At 39.9% G+C, this 11,585-nt stretch overlaps 1 protein-coding gene across 3 annotated transcripts in view; it reads right to left on the bottom strand.

Moving 5' to 3' along the window:
• LOC126992043 (leucine-rich repeat neuronal protein 1-like) overlaps positions 1-2,425 on the bottom strand; it is a 44,630-nt gene extending 42,205 nt beyond the window's left edge. For all 3 annotated transcript variants that reach the window (XM_050850713.1, XM_050850714.1, XM_050850712.1), the window contains exons 1-2: positions 2,406-2,425; positions 24-300 (exon numbers count right to left, since the gene is read on the bottom strand). The gene's annotated coding sequence lies outside the window, so the exon portion shown is untranslated. The remainder of the gene's footprint in view (positions 1-23; positions 301-2,405) is intronic.
• Positions 2,426-11,585: the final 9,160 nt, after the last annotated feature.

Genomic DNA, 11,585 nt, shown 5'->3' with positions numbered 1-11,585 from the left:
GTGGAGAGGGATAGTTATCTTACCTTACAAATGTTGGAGAGAAGGCGTGGCTTGGATGCTGGAGAGATGGAGATAAAGGAAGGATTTCTCTCTCTCTTTCTCTCCTTCTCTTCCTCCTTCCTCTCTTCTCTTTTCGGTATTTTTTTCCTTTTCCTTTTTCTTCCTTTCTTCTAATCCTTCTTCCTGGTTCACTGTTTTATTGTCTTTTATTGTCTTTTCTTCGTTTTATCTCTTCTTCTTCTTCTTCTTCTTCTTCTTCTTTTGATCACTAAAATCCTTCTGTCAAAACCCTTTTATTTCCTGTTACCGGAAGAGTGATGTAGGGACAGGCCTTTTATCTCTCTCTCTCTCTCTCTCTCTCTCTCTCTCTCTCTCTCTCTCTCTCTCTCTCTCTCTCTCTCTCTCTCTCTTTTACAGCCTTGTTTTTGCAGTCTGTCTTCCTGAGTGTGTGTGTGTGTGTGTGTGTGTGTGTGTGTGTGTGTATTTGTGTGTGCGTGATTCTCTCTCTCTCTCTCTCTCTCTCTCTCTCTCTCTCTCTCTCTTTTGTCACGTGTCTGGCTCAGTAACTCCAATTACAGCTTAAAAGGGGAGAAAAGAGAGAAAGGGAAGCTTGAAATGAAGAGGGAAAAAGATGGAAAAATTTTGAAATGGAGAAAATAATAAAAGAAAAAAAACGAAGGAAAATAAAACTGAAAAATACAAAGAAAAAACAGAATCAGAAGCAAATAGAGAAAAAGAAGAGCTTGAAAAGGAGAGGAAAAAGATAAAGAAAATATTGAAAGGGAGAAAATAAAGAAAATATATAAAACAAAACGGAAAACTAAGAAACGAAAAAATGAAAATAAAAGAAAAAGTAAGAAAAAAGAGGAAAAAGAGAAAGAAAAGCGGGAAAATGAGAGAGAGAAAAAGAGATAGAAAAATTATGGTACAAGAAAATAATGGAAAATAACGAAAAAGAAAAAGAAAAAGTAATAAAACTAGAACGAAAACAGAGAAAAAAAGGGAGAAAGAAGGAAAGAAAAGCGTGAAAGAGAGAAGAGAGAAAAAAAGAAAAATATTGGTACAAGAAAATAAAGAAAATATGTAATAACAAAGAAAGAAAAAGTAATAAAAATAAAAATAAACAGGAGAAAAAAGAAGAAAGAAAATCATAGAGAGAGAGAGAGAGAGAGAGAGAGAGAGAGGAAACGAAAAAAAAGAGAGAAAAATATTGATACCCGAAAAAAAATACAAAACAGAAAAAAATAAGAAAAAACACAAACAAAAAAAATTATAAAAAAGAGAGAAAGAAAAATGTGAAAAGGAAGGAGAAAATACATAGAATAATAATGATACACAAGAATAAATAAAATAAATAAAAAAGATCAGAAAAAAGTAAAGAAAAAAAAAAAACAGACAGACAGACAATCTCATCTAAACTCACACACTCGTTTGACTCCTACTGGGAAAGAAAGTAAACAAACACGTAAAAAAGACGAGGAAAGTAATCAAGTAAGTAAGGAAGGAAGGAAGGAAGGATGAAAAAAAAGAAAGAAAGAAAAACTGAATGAAAAGCAAAAAATAAAAGGAAGGAAGGAAATTTTAGGACGCAAGAAAGGAAGGAAGGAAGGAAGGAAGGAAGGAAGGGGATGAGGAAGAAAGAAATAAGAAATGAGTGAATGAAAAGAAGTAAAGATGAAAGGAAGGAAGGAAAGTTTAGAACGTAAGAAAGGAAGGAAGGAAGGAAGGAAGGGGGTGAGGAAGAAAGAAAGAAATGATGAATGAATGAAAAGAAGTAAAGATGAAAGGAAGGAAGGAAAGAAAGTTTAGAACGTAAGAAAGAAAGAAAGGAAGAAAAAAAGGAAGGAAGGAAGGAAGTGGGTGAGGAAGAAAGAAAGAAATGATGAATGAATGAAAAGAAGTAAAGAATGAAAGGAAGGAAGGAAAGAAAGTTTAGAACGTAAGAAATGAAAGAAGGAAGGAAGGAAGAAAAGAAAGAAATATAGAACGTGGGAATGAAAGGAAGTAAAGAAAATAAAGAAGGAAATTTAAGAAAAACATATGAGACAGTAAAACGGAAGGAAGGAAGAAAGAAATGAAGGATATGAAAGAAGTGGAGGAGAGAGAAAGAGAAAAAGAAGAAAAAGGAAGGAAATTTGAAAGACTTTAAGAGCAAACTAACACAAAAAGAGAATATGGAATCGTATAAAGAAAAAAAACGAAGAAAATAAAGGAAGTAAGCAAGGGAGGAAGGAAGGAAAAATAAGGAAAATAAGGAAGAGGGAAAAGATAGGAGAAAAAAAGAAAGAAAGGAAGGAAGAAAGGAATAGAGAAAAATACAGAAAAAAACGAATTGAATAGTAAAAAAAAATCACAAACAAATCCACGTTGAGAGAGAGAGAGAGGAGAGAGAGAGAGACACACACCCGCTTCGCTCACTGGCTAGACTGCGACTGGTCCCTCCCTTTGCTCTCTCTCTCTCGCTCTCGCTCTCAGTGGATGGGATTTTACTGGTTTTTATTTTACGTTTTTTTATGGTTTTGTTTATTATTATTATTATTATTATTATTATTATTATTATTATTATTATTATTATTATTATTATTATTGTTGTTGTTGTTGTTGTTACTCTTCTTCTTCATCTTTTTTCTTTCTTCTTCTTTATTATTCCTTATCATCACCATTACTTCATCACCACTATCACCACCATCACCACCACCACCACCACCACCACTACCATCACCACCATCACCACCACCACCACCACAAGTAAGACACATGATACCACATAATACTTGTTAGCTGGCGCATCATAGCCCCCCCCCCTGCCCCCCTCCACACACACACACACACACACACACACACACACACACACACACACACACACACACACACACATTCGCCCAATTTATAGAACATCACCTCCATCATGGTTCCGTGTTCTCTTCCTTCTTTCTCTTTTCTCTTTTTTTCCTTCTCTCCTTCCTTTCTTTCATTTTTTCGTTTCTGTCCCTTCCCATCCTTTCTCTTCCTTTTCTGCCCCTTCCCTTTCTTCCCCTTCTCTTCCCTTTCTTCCCTACCCTTCCCTTTATTTCTTTTCTTCCCTTCCTCTTTCTCTTTCTCTTTTCCTTTTCCTTCGTCTGTGCAGAAAAAAATAAGAAATAAATGGCACAGGATTTTTTTTTTTTCGTGGGACCTGGTAGTCGGCCCCAGGGTGTTATGGCGCAGGCAAGTGTTTATAATGGCGCCATCTTGCTTGGTAATAGAGTTAATGGAAGGTAATAGAGTGAAAAGATTATAAAAATACCCGCCATAAAAGGAATAATGGAAGAATAATGAGAAGAAATGACGAAGAGATAAACAGACAGACAAAGAGATTGAAAGTGACATATAGATAGACAGACAGACAGAGATAGATAGATGGATGGAAGGATAGATAGATAGATAGACAGATAGATAGACCCGAAGAGATAGAGAAGGATAAACTTAAAAACAGGTAACAACAGGGGCAGCACACAACCCCGGACAGGTATCCAACACATAATCAACACCTGCCTGCCGTGACTCAAGGCGGCCCAGGTGTGTTGGCCGCGTAGATGAGGATATACTGACGCTAGCTAACTCCCCTCCCCTCCCCTCCCCTCCCTTTCTTTCCTCCTCTCTCTTCTTTTTCCTCCTTCCCTCTCTCTCTCTTCTCTCCCTTCTCCTCCTCCCAGCTAAGTCGCCTTCTCTCCTTCCATTTCTTTCCTCCTCTCTCTAATTTTTATCTTTCCCTCTCTCTCTTTTCTCTCCCTTCTCCTCCCCAGTCCTTACCTCTCTTTTTCCTGACGTCCCCTTCCAGCTTACCCTTCCCTTCCTTTTCCTTACCTTTCATCCCCTTCCTTTTTTTCCTCCTCGTCTATTTCCCTTCCTCCTCTTCTTTCCTTCTCCCTCTTCTTTTCTTCCTTCCCTCTCTCTCTTCTCCCCCTTCCTTATCTCTATCCTTTTCCTTCTATCCCCTTCCAGCTTACCCTTCCCTTCCTTTTTTTCGCCTTTCACTCCCTTCCTCTGTTTCCTCCTCGTTCCCTTCTCTTCCTCCTCTCCCTCTTACTCCCTTCCTTCTTTTCCTTCATTTTCCTTTCTCTTGATATCTGCTTTTTTTCTCGTTTTTCTTGTTTTTTCGTTTTTTTAATTTCTTTCGTATATTTGTTTATCTCTCGTTTTATCAATCTCCCCTCCCCCTCCCCTCCCTCTCTTTCTCTCTTTCTTCCTTCTTTTCCTTCTTTCCTCCCCCTTCCCTTCCCTCCCTTCCTATCTTTCCTTTTCCCTTCTTCCCTCTCCTCCCCTTCCCTTCCCTTTCCCATTCTCCCTTCTCTGATATCCCCTTCCCTTCTCTTCCTACTCCTCCTCCTCCCCCCCCCCCTCCTCTCTCCGACTCCTTTTTCTCTCCTTCTCTTAATAACTCGACAGGTGAGAGAGAGAGAGAGAGAGAGAGAGAGAGAGAGAGAGAGAGAGAGAGAGATGGAAAGGTGAGAAGATTAGATGGAGGTAAGGAAGGAAGAGGAGGAGGAGGAGGAGGAGGAGGAGGAGGAGGAGGGAAATGTGAGGATGTGGCAAGTTGGAGAGAGGAGGTAATGGAGAGGAGAGAGAATATGAAGATGAGATGGAGGAAAGGAAGGGGAGGAGGAGGAGGAGGAGGAGGAGGAAGGAGGAAACATTATGAAAGGAGTAGGAGGAGGAGGGATCTCTCTCTCTCTCTCTCTCTCTCTCTCTCTCTCTCTCTCTCTCTCTCTCTCTCTCTCTCTCTCTCTCTCTCCTCTTCATTCTCCTCTTCATTCTCCACTTCCTCTTCTATCCATCCTTATCTCTCTCCCTCCTCCTCCTCCTCCTCCTCCTCTCGATCCCACTCTATCTCTTCCTTTGTTCAGTCAGCTAGTAAGAGGAGGAGGGTGAAGAGGAGGAGGAGGAGGAGGAGGAGGAGGAGGAGGAGGAGGAGGAATACATAGGAATACATAGGAAGAACAGACACCAGAAGACCTATCGTCTATGGCGGAGGAGGAGGAGGAGGAGGTGGAGGAAGAGGAGGAGAAGTGTGTGTGTATGTGTGTGTGTGTGTGTGTGTGTGTACGTGTGTGTGTGTGTGTGTGTGTGTGTGTGTGTGTGTGTGTGTGTGTGTTGGTTGAGTTTTAATTAAAATCCTCACTATTGGCTTCTGCGGTGAAAGACAAATGAAGGTGAGGTTAGTTTCATGCACCTGGGCCCGCGGTTTCTGGTCTCTGTACTTTCGGGGTGTCTGGTATCTATACTTTCGGGGTTTCTGGTATCTATACTTTCGGGGTTTCTGGTATCTATACTTTCGGGGTTTCTGGTATCTATACTTTCGGGGTTTCTGGTATCTATACTTTCGGGGTTTCTGGGATCTGTACTTTCAGGGTTTCTGGTATCTATACTTTCAGGGTTTCTGGTATCTATACTTTCAGTTTCTGGTATCTATACTTTCGGGGTTTCTGGTATCTATACTTTCGGGGTTTCTGGTATCTATACTTTCGGGGTTTCTGGTATCTATACTTTCGGGGTTTCTGGTATCTATACTTTCGGGGTTTCTGGTATCTATACTTTCGGGGTTTCTGGTATCTATACTTTCGGGGTTTCTGGTATCTATACTTTCGGGGTTTCTGGTATCTATACTTTCGGGGTTTCTGGTATCTATACTTTCGGGGTTTCTGGTATCTATACTTTCGCGGTTTCTGGTATCTATACTTTCGCGGTTTCTGGTATCTATACTTTCGCGGTTTCTGGTATCTATACTTTCGCGGTTTCTGGTATCTATACTTTCGCGGTTTCTGGTATCTATACTTTCGGGGTTTCTGGTATCTATACTTTCGGGGTTTCTGGTATCTATACTTTCGGGGTTTCTGGTATCTATACTTTCGGGGTTTCTGGTATCTATACTTTCGGGGTTTCTGGTATCTATACTTTCGGGGTTTCTGGTATCTATACTTTCGGGTTTCTGGTATCTATACTTTCGGGGTTTCTGGTATCTATACTTTCGGGGTTTCTGGTATCTATACTTTCGGGGTTTCTGGTATCTATACTTTCGCGGTTTCTGGTATCTATACTTTCGCGGTTTCTGGTATCTATACTTTCGCGGTTTCTGGTATCTATACTTTCGGGGCTTCGTTTTTATTTATCGTATATATGGTTTTGCTGTATCTATAGTTTCCTTCTGTTATCTATATTTTCGCGGTTTCTACGTGTTTATAATTTTATTTTTTTACTTGCTGTCTATTTTTTATTTTTTACAGCAAAGGAGACGGCTCAAGGGCAACAAAAAGAGTACTGAGAAAAAAAAGCCCTCTACTCACCGCTCCCATAGTAGAAAAAAGTAAAGAATGGGCAAAAGAGAGGTCAATTTCGGGTGGAGAGTTGTCTTGATACGAAGAAGGCTGTCTTGAAGGACCTCTTGCTCGTTAGTGGCGCAGGCGAATTTAATTTATAGTGGCTGCCGTGATGTATGACTCTTGCTGGGCTCATGCTGCCCCCCGGTGCTCCTCTTGAATGAAGTCGCTGAAGTTAAGGTTGATTGAGGACCTGGGCAGCATGTGGGTAATATTAGTCCACACAGCGATGGTTGAAAATTGTCAGCCGCCTTCAGAGACTCGAACCTATGGCCTCGGGTTTATCACAGTAGTAGTAGTAGTAGTAGTAGTAGTAGTAGTAGTAGTGATAGCAGTCAATGCAGTAGCCGAAGTAACATCACCAATATATTTTTTTTCTCTTCTTTACTGTAAATTGAAACACTTTTTTTGGAAACTACTCCTGACCTGACTTTTTTTTACGGGACAATGCTCTCTCTCTCTCTCTCTCTCTCTCTCTCTCTCTCTCTCTCTCTCTCTCTCTCTCTCTCTCTCTCTCTCTCTCTCTCTCTCTCTCTCTCTCTCTCTCTCTCTCTCTCTCTCTCTCTCTCTCTCTCTCTCTCTGTCTGTCTCTTTCTCTCTCTCTCTCTCTCTCTCTCTCTCTCTCTCTCTCTCTCTCTCTCTCTCTCTCTCTCTCTCTCTCTCTCTCTCTCTCTCTCTCTCTCTCGACAGATAAAAATCCCCTTCACACCTTAAAAAGACTTTGATCCGATGTGTTTTTTTATCTTTTTTTATTCTCTTCTTTTTTTTAACTTCACAGCTTTTTGGACCAGAGAAAGAGAAACCATTTATTTTTTATTACTTTTCTCTTTTTCTCGTTCTTTTAGTTTTGTTTTCGAATATTTGTTGTTATATATATATCTCTTCGTGTGTCTGTCTGTCTTTCTGTTATTCTGCTCCTCTGTATTTTTCTTTCTCTTTCTCAACCTTTGTGTGTGTGGTTTTTTTTAAGTCTGTTTTCTGTTTAAATATCTGTGAATGGATGTCTTTTTAAATATCTGTCCGTCTGCTGTCTGTCTAATGCTCGTCTTTAAAACTATCTTCACCTCTCTCTCTCTCTCTCTCTCTCTCTCTCTCTCTCTCTCTCTCTCTCTCTCTCTCTCTCTCTCTCTCTCTCTCTGTAAATATATCTGTCTACCTATCTATCTATCTATCTATCAGTCTGTTTAATCTTTCTTTAAGTTTCCTTTGTGATTTGATTCCTTCAGATTATCGTTTCGAGTCGTTTAATTAATTAATTAGAGAGAGAGAGAGAGAGAGAGAGTCAAGTAGATCAAACAGATAGTCGAACAGAAATGGAGATTAATACACACACACACACACACACACACACACACACACACACACACACACTGCGGCAATAAAATATAAAAACAAATAAACTTTCAAATCGAGGAAGAACGGAAAGGCGGATAAAACAGTACCCCCCAAAAAAGAGAAAGAAAAGAGAGACAAGTTAAAAGGTTATAGAAAAAATAATAAAAAGGAAAGACAAAAAGAAAAGAATAAATGAAAGTGAACAAAGAAAATAAAACACAAATGGAAAAAAAAGAAACACACACACACACACACACACACACACACACACACACACACACACACACACACACACACACTAAATTATGCTGTATCAATATAACGATTCGTGTTTCCATTCCAAGGGTCGCTTAGCCCTCACGATATTGGAGAAGGATGGGAGAGAGAGAGAGAGAGAGAGGAATATAGTGTCATGGGATGCAATAGTTGTAGTAGATAGGTAGAGAATGAAATGTAGAGAGAGAGTGAGAAAGAGAGAGAAATAGAAGAGGAAAAGGAAAAGAGGAAGAGGAAAGTATAGGAAAGATTAAAAAAAAAAAATAACAGCAATAAATAGAAAGAGACGAATATACAGTATGGAGAAAGTAGAATAATGAAGAAAAGTTAGAATAAGTGGATATGAGAGAGAGAGAGAGAGAGAGAAGGATAGGAAAAGAGGAAGATGAGAGTATAGGAAAGATAAAAGATATATAAAAATAACAAAAATAAATATATGTAGAAGGAAGAGCCTGGAGAAAGTAGATTAATGAAAAAAAATAGAATAAATGAATATGAGAGAGAGAGAGAACGACAGAGAGAGAGATCGGCCACTCTGTTATGTATGAGCACCGTGATGGGGTCAATAAAGGTAATGTACGCGCGCCAGCTGTATAGGTTGACCCTGAGCCGCCGCGGGGGGGAAAAAATATACACCAACTTAGTATTGTGGGTGGGGAGTGCCGAGAGTGCCATGATAACCAGTACACGTGTGCCATACCGAGGCTGTTCAGTATTGCAGGACACGTGACACTAGAGGGAATGTTATTGTTTTGATTACTGTTGTTGTCACCGAGTTTTTTTTATCATTACAAAACTCGTGTGACACTTGATTGTATGTATTTATTTTCATTTTTATTGACACAGAGTTCGTTTATTATTACATGTTCAGTTTGATTAGATTATTACTGCCACGTATGTTGTATTTGTTTATATTTTTATTGTGTACGATGTTCAGCTGGTCGGCCCCTTTCCGTTAATTGCGCAGAAATGTTTTTTTTTATAGTGGTCCCAGTCTTGCTTAGCTCATGTTACCCCCCGGAGCTTAACTTAATCCTCATCAGAAATTAATTAAAATCATGGTTGATAAACGGGCAACAGGACATCATGTGGGTAGTCTTAGGCCACTCGTTGATGATTGAAAGGTCAGGCAAGGTTAGGTTAGGTCACGTGTGTATGGTTTGACAGAGACTCGCATACATGACCAAGACTCTCCCTCACGCTACTCCCCGGAAGGTTAGGTCAAGTCAGGTTAAGGTTAGGTAAGGTTAGGTAAGATAAGATGGTGGTGGTGGTGGTTAACGGGGGAGGGGTGGTAGTGGTGGTTACTGCACAGAAGATTAGGTCAGGTCAGGTTAAGGTTAGGTAAGGTTAGGTAAGATAAGATGGTGGTGGTGGTGGTTAATGGGGGAGGGGTGGTAGTGGTGGTTATGGTGGTGGTAGTGGTGGTTATGGTGGTGGTGGTGGTGGTGGTGGTAGTAGTGGTGGTGGTGGTGGTGAGGGTCCTTGTACCGGGCTTCAAATGGGGTCTGAAACTGATCGTGTAGAGGCAACCTAAATGATGGAAGGAAGGAAGGAAGGAAGGAAGGAAGGAAGGAAGGAAGGAAGGAAGGAAGGAAGGAAGAAAAGAAAGAAAGGAAGGAAGGAAGGAGAGAGGGAAAGGAAGGAGGGAAAGAAAGCTACGAAGAGAGAAAACAAAAGATAACGATAAATTTAGATAAAAGAGAGAGAGAGAGAATAATTTTAACCAATGTCTCCCTTTCAACGGCGTTATTTGTATGTATATCGAATTACTGCACACACACACACACACACACACACACACACACACACACACACACACACACACACACACACACACACACACACACACACACACACAATCACACAATCACACGTACACACATGTGCGTTTCCTTTCACCTTCACGCGTGCCTTTCACACTTAGATCTGCATAGAGAAACACACACACACACACACACACACACACACACACACGACTAGAAGGATTAAATGATGTGTGTAAAGAAAGGACCAGCAAACGCGCGCGCACACACACACACACACACACACACACACACACACACACACACACACACACACACACACACACAGTTAATTATGACGGTTATTTTTGGTTATACAACTTTATTTAATGTGTCTGGCAGATTGAATTCTCTCTCTCTCTCTCTCTCTCTCTCTCTCTCTCTCTCTCTCTCTCTCTCTCTCTCTCTCTCTCTCTCTCTCTCTCTCTCTCTCTCTCTCTCTCTCTCTCTCTCTCTATCTCTCTCTCTCTCTCTCATGCTCACTCAGGTATTCATGAGGTCTCGTACTTTGTGAGAAATTGCGAGATGGTTCGTGGCGGAGCCAAAAATTACGATATGGGAACTCTACACGGCCGGAGAGAATGTCACGAAGGGATTTTTTTCTTGAATATTTATTTTTTTACGTTTTTCTCTTTTTTTTTTTTTCGCACATTTTTTATAATGTTTTTTTGTCTTTTATTTTTCTCTTTTCGTTTTTTTTAATAATTGTTGTTCATTGTATGTAGTTTTTTTTAATATTAATTGTTTTTCTTCGTTTCTTTCATTTATTTTTCCGTTTTTTCGTTTTTTTCTTCATTTTTTTCATCCCGTTTTTCCTTTTAATTTTATTTCTTATTTTCGTTTTTGTTTTCATACATATTTTTCATATTATTAATTTTCTTCCACTTCTTGATTTCTTTCTAATATCTTTTTTTTTCTATTGATTTCTATTGATTTCTATTTCTATTTCTGCTGATTTTTATTTTTTTCTATTGATTTTTTTCTTATATCTTTTCTTTTATTTCTGTTGATTTTCGTTCATCTCTTTCTTTTTTCTTTCAATTATTTTTTTCCTTTATCCTTCTTTTCCTTTATTTTTATTTTTCATTTTTCCATTTCTTTTTACGGTTTTCTCTTTTTCCTCCTCGTCCTCTTCGTACTCCTCCTCCTCGTCCTCTTCCTCCTCCTCCTCCTCCTCCTTTCTCTGTGTTCTTCTTCTTTACTGTTATTGTTATTGTTTTCGTTCCTTTGTTTCTTATCGTCCTGTCTCTCCATCTCCTCTTCGCTGCTTTCCCGGACACAATGTTTTCCTTCTGTCCTTTTTTATTTTCCCTGTGACTGAGTTTATGTTCTCCTCCTCCTCTTCCTCTTCTTCCTCCTCTTCCTCTTCCTTCTCTTTTTCTTCTTCCCCCTCCTCCTCCTCCTTCTCTTCTTCCTCCTTTTCCTCTTCCTTCTCTTTTTCTTCTTCCCCCTCCTCCTCCTCCTCCTTCTCTTTTTCTTCTTCCCTCTCCTCCTCCTCCTCCTTCTCTTCTTCTTCTTCCTCCTAGTCCTCTTCTTCTTCTTCTTTTTCTTCTTCCCCCTCCGACTCCTCCTTCTCTTCTTCTTCCCCCTCCTCCTCCTCCTCCTTCTCTTCTTCTTCACCCCCCCTCCTCCACCTCCTTCTCTTCTTTTTCTTCCTCCTCTTTTTCTTCCCCCCCTCCTCCTCCTTCTCTTCTTCTTCTTCTTCCTCCTCTTTCTCTTCCTCTTCTTCTTCTCTTTCCTCCTCCTCCTCCTCCTCCTCCTCCTCTTTCTTCTCCTTTTTCTTTTGTTGTCAGTGATTTCTGAGAAAGAAAGG

This window comes from Eriocheir sinensis, unplaced genomic scaffold (assembly GCF_024679095.1).
Source record: "Eriocheir sinensis breed Jianghai 21 unplaced genomic scaffold, ASM2467909v1 Scaffold39, whole genome shotgun sequence".
Taxonomy (NCBI): Eukaryota; Metazoa; Arthropoda; class Malacostraca; order Decapoda; family Varunidae; genus Eriocheir; species Eriocheir sinensis.
The sequence above is the reverse complement of the archived record's forward strand: the minus strand, read 5'-3'. Positions and strand labels throughout refer to the sequence as shown.